The sequence below is a fragment of the Canis aureus genome, chromosome 5, assembly GCF_053574225.1.
Source record: "Canis aureus isolate CA01 chromosome 5, VMU_Caureus_v.1.0, whole genome shotgun sequence".
NCBI classification, from domain to species: Eukaryota; Metazoa; Chordata; class Mammalia; order Carnivora; family Canidae; genus Canis; species Canis aureus.
Window position 1 is genome coordinate 81,624,966 of NC_135615.1, and position 16,678 is coordinate 81,641,643.

Genomic DNA, 16,678 nt, shown 5'->3' on the forward strand with positions numbered 1-16,678 from the left:
TGGTTAATATTTACCTGCTTGAGACCCAAATCTCCCGGGGCCTCAGCAGGACGGAGTCCCTCAGCCCTGAGATTTCGAAGGAAGCAGGAACACGAGGTGGGAGGGCAGGGTGCTGAGCCCCCTGACAAGGATCAGAAACCCTGGTCTCTCCAGGGCACCCAGATCCAGCCTGGCCGGGGGAGGACAGTCCTTGCCCCCAGCGCCCCCACAGACCAAGTGCTACCCTCTGCCCCGTTGCACCCTACTCGAAGACCCAGACCCCCAGTCATAGGATGACCCCAGAAACCAAGGAGACGGCGTGTGAAGGGGAAGGCCAGCACCGAGAGGCAGCCCAACAGAGGCCCCCCGAGTCTGTGGGCTGTCCACACCACCCTCATCAAATGGAGATTTCGCTCCACCTGTTTAGACCTGGGTTCTCTGATTTTCAATAAGCCCAATGCAGAGATGGGGCTGTCAGATAGAGCGCTCCTGCCAGCAGCCCTGTGGCGCATCCGTCCCCATTTCACAGATGAGAAGACTGAGCTCAGAGCCTGAGTCAGCTTGCCAAGATCCCCGCAGCTACTCAGAGGTGGAGATGGGTTTCCAACCAGGTCTTCCAGCTGCAAGAAGAATAAATATCCAGCCACTCAAGCCACCCAGCGCGACTGCCCCCAAGGCTCCACATCTCAGCTAGTGCTCGTCGGATGCTTCCTGCGCACCAGGCACTGTTCTAAGTGCTGTACGTGTGACCACTCTCCAGATCAGCCCAACAACTAGACGAGGGAGAGGCTGCTCTATCCCCATTTGAGAGGCTGGTAAGCAGCCGAACCCAGGGACACACAGGACACCCAGCGAATAAGAGGCAGAAGTGGGAATCAAACCCAGGAGCCAAGGCTCTTAGCGGTGCCTGCATTTACCCACCTCCCCATTATGCTGTCCCCTCACCACCCCCCACCCCCCACCCCAAATGGAGGCGGAGCCCCTGAGCTGCAGGAGACCCACTGCTGGAAAGCTGTCAGGGGCTCACCACGGTTTCCCAAGTGCGATGGCCCTGGCCTGAGGAGGCCAAGGAAGGGTGAGAGCTGGGGAGGCCCCTCAGTCCCCCGCTCCATTCTCCCCCACCCAGCAGAGGGAGCCCCCATGAGGGTGTCATCCCCCTGCCTGCATGCTGTCCAGAGCCCCACAGCCACAAGCAACTCAGCATGGTGCACAAGGCCACCCTCGCCTCCCCACTGACCAATGAGGAATGTGAGTTCCTTGAGGACAGAAACAATGCCTTTCATTTCAGTCCCTCCTGTACCCAGGACAGTACAGAGCACATGGTAGAGATTCAAGAGATGATGAATGGATTGATGGGTGGATGGACGGATGGGTGGGTGGACAGACAGACGGGTAGATGATGGATAAATGGGTAGGTGGATGGAAGGTGGATGAATGGGTGAGTGGGTGGATGGATAGATGGGTAGATGGATGGATGGATAAGTGGTTAATGGATGGATGCATGAAGGATGAATGGGTGGAAAGGTGGGTGCATGATGATGGATGAATGGGTGGTAGATGGGTGGGTGGATGTGTAGATGGGTGGACGGACGGATAGATGGATAAATAAATGACTAAGTGGTGACAAAATGACAGGAATCCATAAGTAGTGACCAGAAGCCACTGGGCTGAGGGCCCTACTTCAATCTGGAAATTACCGGAGCTCAGCTACCAGGAATCCCAGCTTTGCCGCCTTGCCCCAGGTATTTAGTCCAGCCCAACCATTTTCCAGACACGTTTCCCCAACCTGGCCAAGCATCCCCATGTAATCACTGTGTATCTCCTTCACCAGGCTGCAACATAGGTGACCTAATGTCCGAGACTGCATCTGGCCTAACAATTATGTCCTCAACGCCCTGCCCTGGGCCGGGCCATCGCAAGCCTCGACACATGAATGAATGACACACAAATGCACAAAGACCCAGGGAGTTTTTCAACATAGAGATTTCTGGGTCCCAGTTGAGATCTAACTGGTTCCAAAAATCTGAAAGGGCGAGACTCAAGAATTCCTATTTTGTTCAAAAGCTTCCTGGCAATTCCGGGAATGATCCAGGTTTGGGGAACACTAGCTTAGGGAACACCAGCTACTAAAGGCTGTGGCCCCGGATGAGGATGTGTCCGAACAGGGCCAAGCAGCCATTGTCCTAAACCCTGTTTGGTTGAAAGAGAGTCTAACAGCCTTTTTCAAAGTGTGGCCCTTGAACTACAACTTGAGAACCACTTGAGTGGGGAGGCTTTTTAAAAACGTAGATTTGGGGGCACCTGGGTGGTGCAGTTGGTGGAGCATCTGACTCCTGGTTTCGGGTCAGGTCGTGATCTCAGGGTCGTGAGATCCAGCCCCTCTCCCTCTCCCCGTCCCCCCCTGCCCCCCCGCCCCCCGGCCATGCTCATGTGCACGTGCCCATGCTTCCCCCCTCTAATAAACAAATCTTTATTTAAGAAAAATGTAGATTTTAAAGTCTGACCCCAATCTATGAACTTAGAGTCTCTTGGGGCTGGGGCCCACGAATCTGCATTCTCAGCTGGCTGTCTGGACGAGCCTGACGTAAACAAATGTATGAGAATCACTGGCTCGTGGGCTCCCCAGGGTGCTAAGGCCACCTGACACGCGCCTCCACGCACACCTCGCCTTCGGAGGAAGGGAAGTTCCTGATAGGACATCTTCAATGACACCGAGAACCCCAGCAAACCGCAGGAGGAGGCTAAGGTCCCGAACATGCCCATCCCTCAGAACGTCAGCCTTGAGAGGAACCAACAGATCACTGAGGCCGCCTCTCATCCCACAGATGAGGAAACCGAGGCCCACAGAGGGCTGTGTCTTGCCCAAAGCCATGAAATAGTGAGTTCTGGGGCCAGGATAGTGGCCAGGTGGCCGGGTCCCAGGCTCCTCCATGGTCCCAGGCTGCCCGGGTCGGCACAGGGGGCCCTGCTCCTCCCTGGCATCCTCGGCACCTGCCTTCAGGTGAGCCAGGATCCCTGGGAAGAGCCTTCAGCGGGGCACAGGCCGCCAGGCCAGGACCTCCCGGCCGGTCTTGCCGCCCCAGGAGGACATGGGTAGCTCCGATCACAGAAGCCTCCGCCCACCGTGATAAGGTAACTCATACTCGGGGATGAGTCCGTTCCAGAGACCAACGTGCTTAGTGTTCGGCGAGATGGCTCCTTTCGCTGATGAGTGCTGTTGGTGTGTTTGTTCCGATGGGAGGGAGGGGGGTGGGCAGGACCTGGCAGGAAGTCATGCCCATGAGAGCAGCCGGGAGTTGAGGCTGATGATCCAGCTTCCCTCTTCTGTTCCCGGGTCTGCTGCCATTGGCTGTGAGACCTGAGGCAAGTCACAGCCCGTCTCCAGACTAAGACGTCTCCACGCACAAAATCAGGAGCTTGGAAGACATGATCCCAGAAGGCCCTTCCGGCCCTAAATGAGTCTCTGACTCCATCGTCCTACCTCAGCTCCTGTTTCCCTCCCCGCCAGCCACAGCCTCCCCGGGCTCCCGAGTCCCTTTCTCTGTAAACAGCCGAGGCCACTCTCCGGGCCACCTGCCAGGCAGGCCCGAGCTGCGGCCAACAGTGGACGAAGCAGGGTCTTTGCTCTCCCCGCCGCCGTCCCTTCGCTGGTCCTCGCAGCCACCCTGCCTTTCCACATGGGCCCCTCGTGGCCGTGTCTCAAGCATGGATGGACGGGCTGGATCCTTCCATCTGGAGCCCAGCGAGACAGCTTTGCAGAGAGCTCCACGTGAGGGCACGTGGAGGAGGAAGCATCCCACGCCCAAACCCTCAGCCCCGCCTCACCCACAGGTAACCCTATCACTGGGCCCACGGGAGGGTGGGCCCGCCTCCCTGCACCCCCCTCCTCACATCTACCCCGCGGCATTTCCCTCCCTGCCGCACACACACTGGCGCTCAATCAGTGTTTGCATCGGGAGCCGCTCTCACTGGGGCTGCGCCGTCTCTTCCGTTCAATCTCCCCCTGGTTCCCCAGGCGACGGAGGACAGGAAGTAGGAACAGGGGCCAACGTCTGACTCGTGGATTCCTAGAAACCTGAAATCTTAGACTCGTGGGTTATTAGAATCCGCAGAGACTCCAGGTTCTCAACGTGCCCGTTTTGCAGGAGGGAAATATCAAGGCTCAGGGTGAAGTCAGGGACAGGGCGAGGCGTAGCCCAAGCTGTCCAGGCTGGTTCGAGGAAGAGGTGGGTGCCCGGCTCCCGGCTGGGGGCTCCTCATCAGGTCCCGGGGTAGTAGGAGGAGCAGCAGGCCAAGCGGCCCGGGATGCTGGGGCTCCCATCCCACGTCTGCCACCAGTGGGGGTGAGATGGTGAGCAAGGGGTCAAGGCTCCGTGATGACACTTAAGGGGAAGAACCAGACTGGGTGCCCCAGAGGGGGGTGGGAAGAATGCTGGGGCCCCCACAAGATTCTATCAGGCGATGCGCCAAGGAAGGGCTCGGCTGAACAGAGTCTGACGGGACCGGAGGGGGCTCAGGGGAGGGCTCCAGAGTCAGGTGGGTCGGGGTTCAAGTTTTACCATTTATTAGCCGTGTGGTTTGGGGGCAGATCACTTGCCCTCTCTGTTCCTCAGCTGCTCCATCTGTCAAACGACGATGACAGCGACGCACACCTCACAAGGAACCCCACAAAGAACCGAAAGAAGATCACCACGTGGTGCGTGGCATCCTCTGGGCCCTCAGCAAACACTGCGCATTTTCTCAGGCCTTGGCAATCACCTTTAACACCTTTAACACCATCCCCGGCTTCACCGTCGACCTAACCAAGACTCCGGGGAGGACAGACACCCGCCCAGAGGGTTGGGGCCCACAAGGGACAGGCCCTGCTAATGGCTCCCCATCTCTCCCGGGGGCCCCCCCAAGGATGAGGCCTCTGCCTGCAGCTGTAAACCACAGCTGCCCGCCCCCTGCGGGGACCACCTCCCTGGCTGGCTGCGCATGACCTGGCCCGGCCCCAGAGGGTTTTCCAGTCACTTACTGGGGAAGACGCCAGTCCCCAGAAACTGCTAAGACGGCCCATGGGGCTCTGACTCCGAAGGCCAACTCCCAGTTCCCAGCAACAAGCCAGCTCCTCCCTCCCAGAGGCACCGCCCATTCTCTGAGACTGCAAAAGGGCAAGATCCGAAGGCACAAGGGAATGTGCGGATGGTGACACAGAGCCCGAGCCTCCAGAGAACCCCTCCCGGATGTTACTCACCGCCTGCTCTCCCCCTACCCCCCGGAGACTCTGGTTGTTTCACTCAAGGGACCAGGCCCCCAGCTTGGATGCCCTGTTATGCGGTGACCTCAGGCAAGTTGGTCAACCTCCCTGAGCCTCTGGAACCTTCTCAGGAAAGAGAAATGAGCAAAGTTTGGGGAGCACTGAAGGAGCAGCAGGGTTGGGGCGCCCGGCGGGCTCAGTCAGTGCAGTGTGCGACTCCCGATCTCGGGGTCCTGAGTTTAAGTCCCATGGTGGGTGCAGAGATTACTTAAAAATAAAATCTTTTTTTGAAAAAAAGAAACAAGGCAGCCTGGGTGGCTCAGTGGTTTGGTGCTGCCTTCGGCCCAGGGCATGATCCTGGAGACCCAGGATCGAGTCCCACGTCGGGCTCCCTGCATGGAGCCTGCTTCTCCCTCTGCCTGTGTCTCTGCCTCTCTCTCTCTCTCTCTCTCTCTCTCTCTCTCTGTGTCTCTCATTAATAAATAAATAAAATCTTAAAAAAAAAAAAAAAAAAGAAACAGCAGGGTTCACAGAATGATCTAGGAATCAGAGGGCCTGTCACGGCCTCCTAAGGCCTCCCTGATGTCTCCTGTCCCTTCCAGCCCAGTCTCCACCCAGAACAAAAAGTTCTGGTCGGGTCCCTCCCAAGCCTGAAACACTTGACTGGCTCCCTGGGTGCTCAAGATAAAGGGAACCGCCTAGTGAGATACACAGAGCAGCCCAGGCAACTTCCAGAGCTTCCTCCCCGCAGGACGGGACCCTCCTATATGCTCATCCCCAGCCTCCATCGCCTGGAAGCTTCCCCTCCCCGGCTGCTTGGCCCAGACGCTCCCCCGGCACAGCCTTCGGAGCCCCCACACCTGGTTAGGCACGAGACCTGCCGTCGTTCCCTGTTACCTGTGCCTCCCCCACCAGGAGGAGGGTGACCACGTTTTACTCACGTAGCCCGGGAGGTGCTCCATAAAGATGTGTGAGGAGGAACACGAGGGCAGGCAGGTGAGAACACGAGGTCTCCTCCGCGCCCTGGAGGCCTCCTCTGACAAATGGGAATGCAGCCCGAGGGGCCGGCGGCCCGGGCTCGGACCCGCACCCCGCACCCTGCCGGCGTGGCACCCCACCTCTCGGGCCTCTCTCCCTCCGCGTGTGAGGGTAGCCCCTGCACCGCACTCGGGGCCAGGGCTCAGCGCGCTCCTCCTCCGGAGTGTCCAGTTCTGGGCCTGACAGGTAGAGAGGGCTGCCTTGCCCGTGCCCCGGGGGAACCCGGGAGGTGAACCTGACTGGGGCAGGGGCGACGGTCAGCCTTGGGAGCTTCTGCTGCAGGGGCCGAGTTCCTCCCGCACCACAGTCCCAACCAGCCCCAGTGCTCCCCACCCCCACGTGCTCTAGTGCTCCCCATACTGACCGGCTCCGATGCTCCCCACTCCTACCTGCTCCACTGCTCCCCCCTCCCACGTGCTCTAGTGCTCTCCCCTCTGGCCGGCTCCGGTGCTCCCCCCCTCCCACCAGCTCGGGTGCTCCCCACTCAGATCGGCTCCAACACTCCCCACTCTGATGGCTCTAATGCTCCCCCCTCCCACCGGCTCTGGTGCTCCCCACTCCCACCGGCACCAGCCCCAGCAGCCCAGAGCCCCAGGGAGTGTGAGGTCCCCAGAGCGGGACAGTGAGGACTCGGCCCGGCTGTGCCACCTCAGACCCCGAGCCCTCTGCTCCTGTCCCATCTCCCCCTCTACACGAAGGCCAGCTGCGGAGCACATGCATCCCTCCTCCTGGGGCCCAGCAACCTCAGCCTGTCCTGTGGTGGCTCCCAATGACACCCCCCGGGGCAGGCAGTCTTGTGCACCCCACCCCCCCAGGTCCAGGTTTCATTGAGAAGCATGAGGCCATCAGATGGGACTGTCCTCAGACTCACACCTACCCCATCGTCTCCCATCTTCCGAGAAGCGTTCCTGCTGGTGCCCCCCGCCGCCCCCCACCCCACACCATCACATCACCCTCTCGTGAGCCCACAGGGCCGGCGCCCCTAGCTGCCCCTCGTCCCCTCTGACCCCCAGGAGCCATCCTGGCCAGCAGCACAAACTATTGCCCCAGGTCCGCCCTTCCCTCCGACGAGACGCCTTTCCCAACTCCCCTTCACCCCGCCGGCGCTCCAAATGCTATCCACACGCGCTGTCACCTTGTATGTCACTTGGGAATCAGCCCATGTCCCCCGGAGCTGTGCTTACAGAAGACCTCCGCTGCCTCCCTGGTGCTAAACCCAGTGGCCACTCTGTCTCATTCCACGTGGATCCCAGGGGCCCGCAGCCCCGTTGACCACCAGCTCTTTTCTGAAAGCGTCACCCATGCCGGCTTCCCAGACACCCCGCTGTCCCTTCTCCTCCTGGCTCCCCTTCTCGGCTCCCCTCCTGGCTCCCTGCCATGCACTCGACCAGATGTGTCTCCACACCTCCCCTCGGGTGGTCCCACCTGCCTCCACTAGGTGCTAATGGCACCCCCACCGCATCTGGGGGGGGCGGGCACTCGGACTGCGAAGCACTCTTCACGTGCACCTGTACCTGTCCTCGACTGGATTCTGGCTTCCTCAAAACCTCGCGCTCCCCACCCTCTTAACCATCTTATTCTTGACCACCAGCACCGACCTACATACTCAAAAGAAGATTCTAGGCCAGGACAGCCCGGGTGGCCCAGGGCCTTCCGGGCCACCTTCCACCCAGGGCCTGATCCTGGAGACCCGGGATCATCAAGTCCCACGTCGGGCTCCCTGCATGGAGCCTGCTTCTCCCTCTGCCTGTGTGTGTGTGTGCGTCTCTCTCTCTCTCTCATGAATAAATAAATAAAGTCTTTAAAAAAAAAGAAGAAGAAGATTCTAGAACACACTCCACTCCTCTTATTCCACCCGCCAGCACCTGTGCCTCTGGGCGGCCCAGCCTGTGCGTCCGGCTCCCCCCTCCAGCCAGAGCACCCTGCCCAAATCAAGAGCCTGATCGTGGTGGGTCAGCGAGATGGAATGCAGGCCCCACAGGATACCTGCAAGCCAGCCTTCGTCTTGCTCCTCTTTGTGACTATCCCTCGGCTCCCGGCACCTACTCAAGTGCTTCCACATAATAGGCACTCAGTACATCATTTTTTGCTAAATTATCTGGAAAAAAGGCAAATTTCCTACCAGAGTTACTAACAGCTGGAATCTTGGATTTGCATCCTATTAATAAAGGGATCTGTGTGAAACGAAGAACACAAACTTCCAGTGGCTTCCCGTGGCTGCTTGCCTTCCAACACTGCCCTCGCCCCGTGCCCGCTGCAGGCTCTGGGCTCTGTGCTGCTCAAACAGGCCTGGATCATCCTGGCCTCAGGCCCTTTGCATCTGCTGTGTCCCTGCCTACAATACTGCTCCCTCGGTTCTTTGTCATTCAGTCTCAGCTTAAAGGGGTCTCTTCAGAGACGCCCACCGCCCCCCTAACAATCTTGCACCACTTCCCCCCAGGCACACCCCCTCTACCACCAACTCAATCCCCCAGTGATTCCCATCACATCACATGAGCTTGCTGCCTTGGACTTAACGTGCAGTTACTTCATTCATTTGTTGGATCTGTTGGGGACGACGGGTCTCCTCCTTGCTGTGAAAGGCCGAAGAGGGCAAGGCTACCTCCTGGTCACCATGGAACAACAGCCAAAGAGGCTGAGCTCCCCAGGGGCCAGGCGCTGTCCCCAGCGGCCTGCCTGCGCCCTCCCATTGGGTCCTCCCACCCTGGGCCACAGCTGCCAGGCCGGCCCATCTCACAGATGAGGAAGTTGGAACAGAGAGGGACCAGGTGAGCTGTCCGAGATCTGGCACAGAAGGAGGCGTGACAGGAGCAGGATCCCATCTATACCCCGTCTACACCCCATGCCCAACACGGGCCTGACCTCTGAAAACCCAGGGCTTTCCGAATGAGCAAACCAGTCCCCGGAGAAATGAGCGGCGTGCGCCGCGGTGTAGAGACAGGGTGTCTCTGGGTGGTGGAGCAAAGGGTGACCCTAATTCCCTTCTGTGTTTCCCAAGTTCTCCTCGCTGGTCATGCGAGGCATGCATAACTTAACGTAAAATAAACCCATGCTTTAAAAGAAATTCAAAGGTTCTGGGTAGTGTCCGGGTTCAGGAATCCTTTTTCTTCAATTTCCAGAGACTGTTACTCCTCTATTTAATTTAAACCATTGTTTTTCTAGGGAAATTGAATAAAAAGCCCGCATTTTTAAAGCGGCTTCCAAGCCTGTCCACTTCAAACAATGAAGAGAGGGAAGTATCGGGAGCTGGTCCCCGCCTTGTGTGCTAATGGCTGGAGTTGCGGGATGCATACCAATCAGGCAGCCACTGCCAGGGGGACACCGACGGGAGGGGGAGGCTGGGCTCTCCAGGAGGAGGAGGAGGAGGAGGAGGGGGCCAGACCCAGACCTGCCGCCCCACAGCGTCCCACACAACGTCCTGGGGAGGAGCCACCCCTACCACCTGCCCTGCCCGAACAGGCATGTACCTGCAAAGAAGCGGGAGGTGGGCCTGGGTCAAGACCACCCTCTCGACAGAAAGGTCCGTGGGAAGATAAATCCCGGGGTGGGGGTGCTCAGTGCCATGCTTACCCTAGAGGTGGGCACAACCCATGCTTCGAGCCAGGTGGTCAGCTCCACGTCCCTATTTCCCGCAGCAGGTGGGCCCCGCTGCCCGGAGACCTCAAGGTACGGCCAGCCCAGGGCCTGGACAGGGGCGGGGGGTGGGGGAGGGTTGTGAGCTGGGAGCAAGGGGCGGGGGTGTTGTGAGCTGGGAGCAAGCGGAGTTGATGGTACAGTCCCCCCCCCACCCCCGACCGTGACGTGGCTGAGGACGCCACAAGCCCCAGGCCTGGCTCTCCATCCCTCTGAGCCATCCGCACCAGCTCCCTCCGCACCAGCTCCCTCCGTAAATACAAGCCTTTATTATTTGCTGCTTCCGGACGCCAGGCCCTGATTCTGTTCTAAGCCCTGCCCTGAAGCCACAGGGTGATGAACCCAACTGCCGGGGTTAAAAAACACGCAGTAACTTCAAACAAAGAGCAGTAAAGTGTGTTGGGATTGCAGACCTGCGGTGCATTCCCTCCCCGCCCTCCTCAAAGGGAAGAAGAAAACAGGACAGAGGAGGAAATCCATTGACCTCACGGCCTACCTGCTCTGATCCTGTCACTTAAGACACCGTGGCCTTGGGAAAGTCAAGCCACCTCTCTAAGACTCAGTTTCCTCATCTGTAAGGTGGGATAAAAGCACCCACCGGCAGCATCGGTATGGGAATTAAAGGAACGGATGTCCGGCACGTTTAGGCATAAACATGAGTGGTCTTTAAACAAATAAACTCTCCATTAACTTCTATCTAAAGGGTAGAAGCAGCAGAGGCAACTAGAGATTCTGGAAAGATCGGTTACTTTTATCTTTGGCTTTTCTGGTATGATGGAGGGTGGGGAATGAGCAGGACACTCACCTTCTCCATCCCGTTTTGTTTCACCTCGTATCAAAACGAAAACCTTCCTGAAGGCTCCACGAGCCACAGATACCAGGCTGGAGCAGCAGCAAGCTCCGAGGATAGCGAGGAGCTACTGAGACACCTCACAGCTCCGGTCCACCGAGCACGACGCCCCTGGCAGGTGTGGCGGGGCGCCCTTGCCAGCTCCCAGGTGACGCAGGGCTCTCGGACTCCGGGCTCCCCCCCCTTCCCGTGCTCTGCCACCACCCTGCACACTTCGGGTTCACCTGACGCCTGAGCCCGGCTCACCTCCCAGCGGCCTGCACCTCTGAGCCTTTGCACGTGCTGTTCCTGTTATCCAGACCCTTCCCCTCTCCCCACCCCATTCCCCCGCTAGGCACGCACACGCCTCCACGGCAGGTAAGCGGGTCCGTGTCCGTCTCCCATCCAGAGCTCTGAGATCGTACAAGAGCCACAGCCTGTCCCTTCAACAGTCTGACTCTCTCACGCTGTCGGTGAACCCATACGGATGGGTCACACCTACTGGTGTCTACACCAGACCCAGACAGCTCTAGCCACCCGTGCCCTGGACATGACACCTTCACCAGCCCCGAGCCATTTGACCTGTCCACGGTCCCAGGGCACCTCCCTAATGCCTCCCAAATGCCTGGGTCACCCTGAAGTGTGATTATTCAATCAATGGCAAAGCAGGCCCTCAATTAACTGAATCCTACCCTCATCCCGTCTCCCCTCTCGCAACGCACTGTAATACAACAACTCAGTTTCCGGAGTGGAGAACTCATTAGAGGGCAAATTACGATCCCTATGATCCCTACGACCAGGGCCGGCCCCGCCTAGCAGCTGCCCCTCTCACCCTGTACCATGAGGACCCTAAACTCACCAGGGAGGTGTCACACCAGAATGCAGGCCCCAGGGAAAGGCTGTGCCCCAGCTGCTCACTGCTCGATCCCGTGGCCTGCTGTAAAATGTTTAACAATTGGCTCTCTGGCAGAGGAAAAAACCTCAGACTTGCAGGACACCGATTCCTGTGGTATAAATAGTCTCCCTGTGGCCAGTTTCAAGCCACTAAGGTGACATCAGTGAACACAGATGGGAAGGCATGTGCAGGAGCACACCCATGTGCACGGTGCATACATAAATACAGGTACGTACATACGTAGACACATACTCGTGTGTAATGTGCGTATGATATACACACGTACAAAAGACACAGCCACAAACACACAGGTGATGGTAAAACGTGAAATAACTAGGAGGTACCATATTTTTTTTAAAAGAGCAAAACGCTATCATTTATTGGAGAAGGAAACAAAAAGCAAAACAACGGAGGTACCATATTTTGACTATTTATTACCCTTGTTTTTAGTATAATTTAATTATAAATTTACTTATTACCAATTTTTATAACGGCTGCGTTTAATGGGCGGCTTGCAAAATTCCTAAATTTTAGCCATCAGCTCTCGTGCTTCAGTACAAACTGGCTGACACCAGTGCTCAGCGCCCTGCACCAGCTCTGCAAGGATAGGTCACTCTGGGGAACAGGACCCCAAAGGAAGGTGGTGGCTGAGGCCCTCCCCCGAGGCAAAGAAGCTGGGCTGGGGCCCAGGAGGCACAGTGGGATGGAAGGAGAACACTGGCCCACTCTGCCGCCCTACTGATGACTCTGATTCTCGTTTCTGGTCTTCAGACCCTTTGAGGGTAAGGACAGGGGCTTACTCGCCCCTGTCAAGCCCAGTGACGAGAATACAAGGGCATTGAAGACAAGCTCGCAGAAGAAAGAAGGACTGGGCATTCAGGGAGACGGAGGCTTGAGTGCTCCACTCACTGACCTGAGGCAGTCACTTAAGTGCCATCTGTGAAATGGGTACAAACCCATCTTCCCTGCCCAATAATTATCAGGGCTGTCGTAGAAACAGAGAGTGGAGGTGAAAGAACAATATACCGTCATCATGCTTACGTAGGACACATATATTTTTATGTGGCATGTGTTTATGTTATACACGTATATAACTCTCACCTCCTTTATCTTTTCAAACTTGATCTAAGAAGATTATATTCTTTCCGCTAAGTGCAGTGGTGAAGGAGCTGGCCCAGCATCTGGCATTTACCAAATATAAAATATCTGTCAAATAATTTAGAGTTTGTCTAATGAACAGGAGGCCTCCCCCTTACACTAACCTGGTACCCAGGCCCCAAGGAGCTCACTAGCTTTCCCTCCTCCCTAGACTCTTCCCAAGAGAAAACCTGAAACAGCAATATTTAGGAACCATTAGACACCGATATCCACTCAACTGGCAGTGATCTATTGGGTACCTACTGTGTGTCAGGCCCTGTACTAGGCTGGCAACCAAGGACAAGCACGGTCCCTGCTCCTGAAGGCATGCAGCCCTCTGGGGGGGGGGGGTGGTATAAACAAACCATCCCCACTGACATGAGGGTTCTAAGAGCATCATGAATGATAATTCCTTTTTTTTTTTTTAAGTAGCCTCCACGCCCAATGTGGGGCTTGAACTCATGACCCTGAGATCAAGAGTCACAGGCTTTGCCGACTGAGCCAGCCAGGCGCCCCAGGAACCAGAATTCTTGAGCCAGCCTGGCTGACCAAAGAAGAGACTCCTGAATGAGGAATGAAGAGGTGAAGGATGAGGCCAACTTACTGGAAGGAGGGAAATGGGGGGGCGGGGGGTGGAGAAGGAGGGCAGGGGACGTCAGGAAGGTAAGTGTGAGCAGAGTGAGAGACACGGGCACAAAGGGGAGGTGGTCATGGGCACCAGGAGGGCTCTGAGCATCACCCTGAGACCCTAAGGAAGGGGAGGGCTAGCCCCACCCCACGATCACCCCTGGAGATCTCCAGGCTGTAGCTCCCTTTCTAGTCTGTGTGCCTGAGGCCCGGACACCGTGGGGGTGTCACGCTGGACGGACAGATGGAGGGACGGGTGGGTGGATGCTGCAGCTGATGGCCATCCGGGCAGGGCCTGCAGGCAAGGGCTGAGCATTTTAATGAGCCCACACAGCCTGTCCTCTCGCTCCAGCATCCGCGGGGGAACAGATGGGGCCCCAGGCAGGCAGGGCATGCCTTCCCCCAGTTGAATCCCTCGGGGAAGGCCAAGGACTCTGAGGTCTCAGCTCCAGGGCCAGTGGGAAATACGGCCACCCCTGGCCACCTCCTGCTGCAGCCCAAGACCGGGTCCTCAGGCTAAGGAAGCCAAAGGAAGGAAGATTCCCAACCCCTGCCCCGGGAGAGAGAGGAGATAGCATCCCCACACTCTACCTTAGGCCTGGGGGCTCCCCGTCGGGGGCCACCCCGGGGGGCCAGGAGGCTCGCCTTCATCCTCAGCCAGGCCTGCCCCGGCCTCACTACCCTGCCTCAGGGGTGTGCAGGCCTGACCTCGTCCCGCTGGCCGCGGCCTTCCGGCTGACCGGGCATCCTCTCCTCCCACGCCCGCTCCTTTGTGAGGGTGACCCTGTTCCACCTCTGGGCTGAGGTCCAGGGCAGGAGAGGCCAGCCCAGAAGAGAGGTGACGGGAGCGACCCGGACTCCATGGAATCCCAGGGACCCCCAGGGTGCAGCAGGGAGAGGTGGCCCCACCGCACGGCGGCAGCAGGACCTGAAGGCCCCGGAACGGCCTGTCCCTCCCTCTGTCTCTGCCTCTCAGGCTGCTGCACAAAGAGGACACAGGAGTCCCCGGGAAGGAGGGAGGGAGGGAGGGAGGGAGCCTGCTGGGGGGGGGACAGAGTCACACTCGCACGCGCACACGCAGGGCAGCCCAGGCTGGGGGCCTCTCACACTCCCGGTCCCGGCCACGGCGCGCAGGCTCCGGGACGAAGGGACCCACACGCACCCCGGGCCCGCCCGGCCCACCCGCAGCCGCACCGGGGCGGCGGGGAGGGGCCCGGAGACACAGACACACACACACACACACACACACACACACACACACACACACACACCCGCCCCGCTGCCAGGGACGCGCCGCGGGGCCCCGGCGCCTCCGAGCCCCGCGCGGCCGCCTTGCGCAGTGCGCCCCCCGGCCTCCCGCGCCCCGCGGCCCGACTCACCGGCTCCGGCCGCGCCTTTGTTGTCCGCGCCGCTCACACGGCGCCGGCGGCCGCTCCGCGCCCCTGCTGCCCCGGCGGCCCGGGCGCCCAGGGAGGGCCGGGCGGCCCCAGCCCCAGCCCCAGCCCCAGCCCCGGCCCCGGCCCCGCGCCCCCGCGCCCCGCGGCCCCGCGAGGTCGCGGCCCCGCCGGGAGAGCGCCCGCCGCCGCCTCCGAGCGGCCTGGTCCCGCCGCCGCGCTCAGCGCCTCGCGGCGCCGCCCCCGCCCGCCCGGTCCCCGCTCCCGCGGCTGAAGTCACCGCTTAACCCCTGGCGGCCGGGCCGCGCGCGGCGCAGGAGGGGAAACCGAGGCCCGCGGGGCGGGGCCGCGCGCCCTCCCGCCCCCGCCCCCGCCCCCGCGCGCACCCCGCCCTCGCCGCTCCCCCGACCCCCTCCAGGACTCGGCTGCCGGGGCGCCCGCGGGAGGCCGAGCCATTCCCCGGGGCGGGGAGAGGGGGGCCCCCCAGCCCCGGTCGGAGGCTCCTGTGACCCCCTTGGGGGCGGGGAGACCTGAGGTCACGCCCCCAGCCGTGTAGCCCCACCTTCCTGATGAGAACACTGAGGCTCCCCGAGCTGGGAGTGACTGATGGGGCCGAAGCTCGCCCAGCAAGGAAGCGGAGCACCGGAGATCCCAGCGCCCCCCCCCCACACACACACCCTCTTCCCATCCACCCCCCCCTCCTTCCCAGAGCCCGCAAACGCGAACGAGTCACTCCCTCCCAGAATCCCAAAGAGGGCCTCCGGATACGATGCGATTAATTATAGTTATCAGGTCGTTAATTAAGATTATCCCTGTTGTTACTAAACAGTGCCCTGCAACCTCTCTATTTGCCACCAGAAAGGCACACACTCGGGCTTATCAGCGCCGACTCCCCGACTCCCCGACTCCCCGACTCCCCGGCTGGTAATTAGGAGTCCTGCAGCCTCCAGAGGGCACAGGTGTGTGTACACTGGGATCTTTGTCAGCCTTGCCTCGTGCAACAGCGCCAGCAAACACATTGTGTCGCGTTGCTCCCTCTTCCTCTGCCAGGCACCAGCTTAGGGGTTAGGAATGAGACAAGGAGCGGGGCGGCCCCCAGTCCTGCCCCCCTCGGCGCTCCCGGCCTAGGAGGTCGCAGCAATAAACAGGCCACTACAGTGCAGTGACACAAACCACACGCAGGCCCCCCGCTCTCTGAAATCATCTTATTCGTGGATGTGTTTGTTAATTGTCTGTCTCCTCCACACAAGGACATAAGCCCCATAGAGCCCGTCCTAAGAGTGGTTCATAGAGTGTCGGCGGCCCCGGGCCTGGGGTAACACTAGGCTCATAGTGAGCAGCTGGTGAATCTTGGTTGAGCACTTACTATGTTCCATTCTAGGCACTCCCGAGACATCGGTGAACAAAACGGGCGTGCCCTCCGCCCCGCTGGATCTCCCACTCCAGGCGTGAAAAAAATAGCGGCTGTGACAGCAGACGGGAACGTTTTCTGGAGTGCCACGGTAGGTGCTCAGGGCAGGCCAACCCGAAATGTGCTACTTAGGCATATTGATAATTTTTTTTCAAGATTTTATTTATTTATTCATGAGAGGCACAGAGAGAAAGGGGCAGAGACACAGGCAGAGGGAGAAGCAGGCTCCCTGCGGGGAGCCCGATGCGGGACTCGATCCCAGGACCCCAGGATCAGGCCCTGAGCTGAAGGCAGGTGCTCAATCACGGAGCCACCCAGGTGCCCCATATTGATTATTTTAAATAATTTACTTATAAGGAGAACCTGTTTAAGAAAGAGGCTCAGACCCTTCTCAGTCCCCTTGAAAGCAGGAAATAAATCTCCCATGTGAAAGATGCCCTCCCTGTATGGGAGGTAAAGAGACATCCCTCTCACCAGAGATGGAAAACGGAGAGCT

The 16,678-nt window shown here is 59.1% G+C and overlaps 1 protein-coding gene across 11 annotated transcripts in view; it reads right to left on the reverse strand.

The window, feature by feature from the left end:
- ARHGEF10L (Rho guanine nucleotide exchange factor 10 like) overlaps positions 1 to 16,678 on the reverse strand; it is a 158,738-nt gene that overhangs the window by 125,610 nt on the left and 16,450 nt on the right. For 5 of the 11 annotated variants that reach the window (XM_077899420.1, XM_077899426.1, XM_077899425.1 and 2 more), the window contains exon 1: positions 14,757 to 14,877. The exons of 2 other annotated variants lie outside the window; for them this stretch is intronic. The gene's annotated coding sequence lies outside the window, so the exon portion shown is untranslated. Of the gene's footprint in view, positions 1 to 11,577; positions 11,656 to 12,714; positions 12,795 to 14,756; positions 14,878 to 16,678 lie in introns of those variants that run through there. 4 more of the 11 variants (XM_077899419.1, XM_077899414.1, XM_077899417.1 and 1 more) reach the window with 4 other exon arrangements.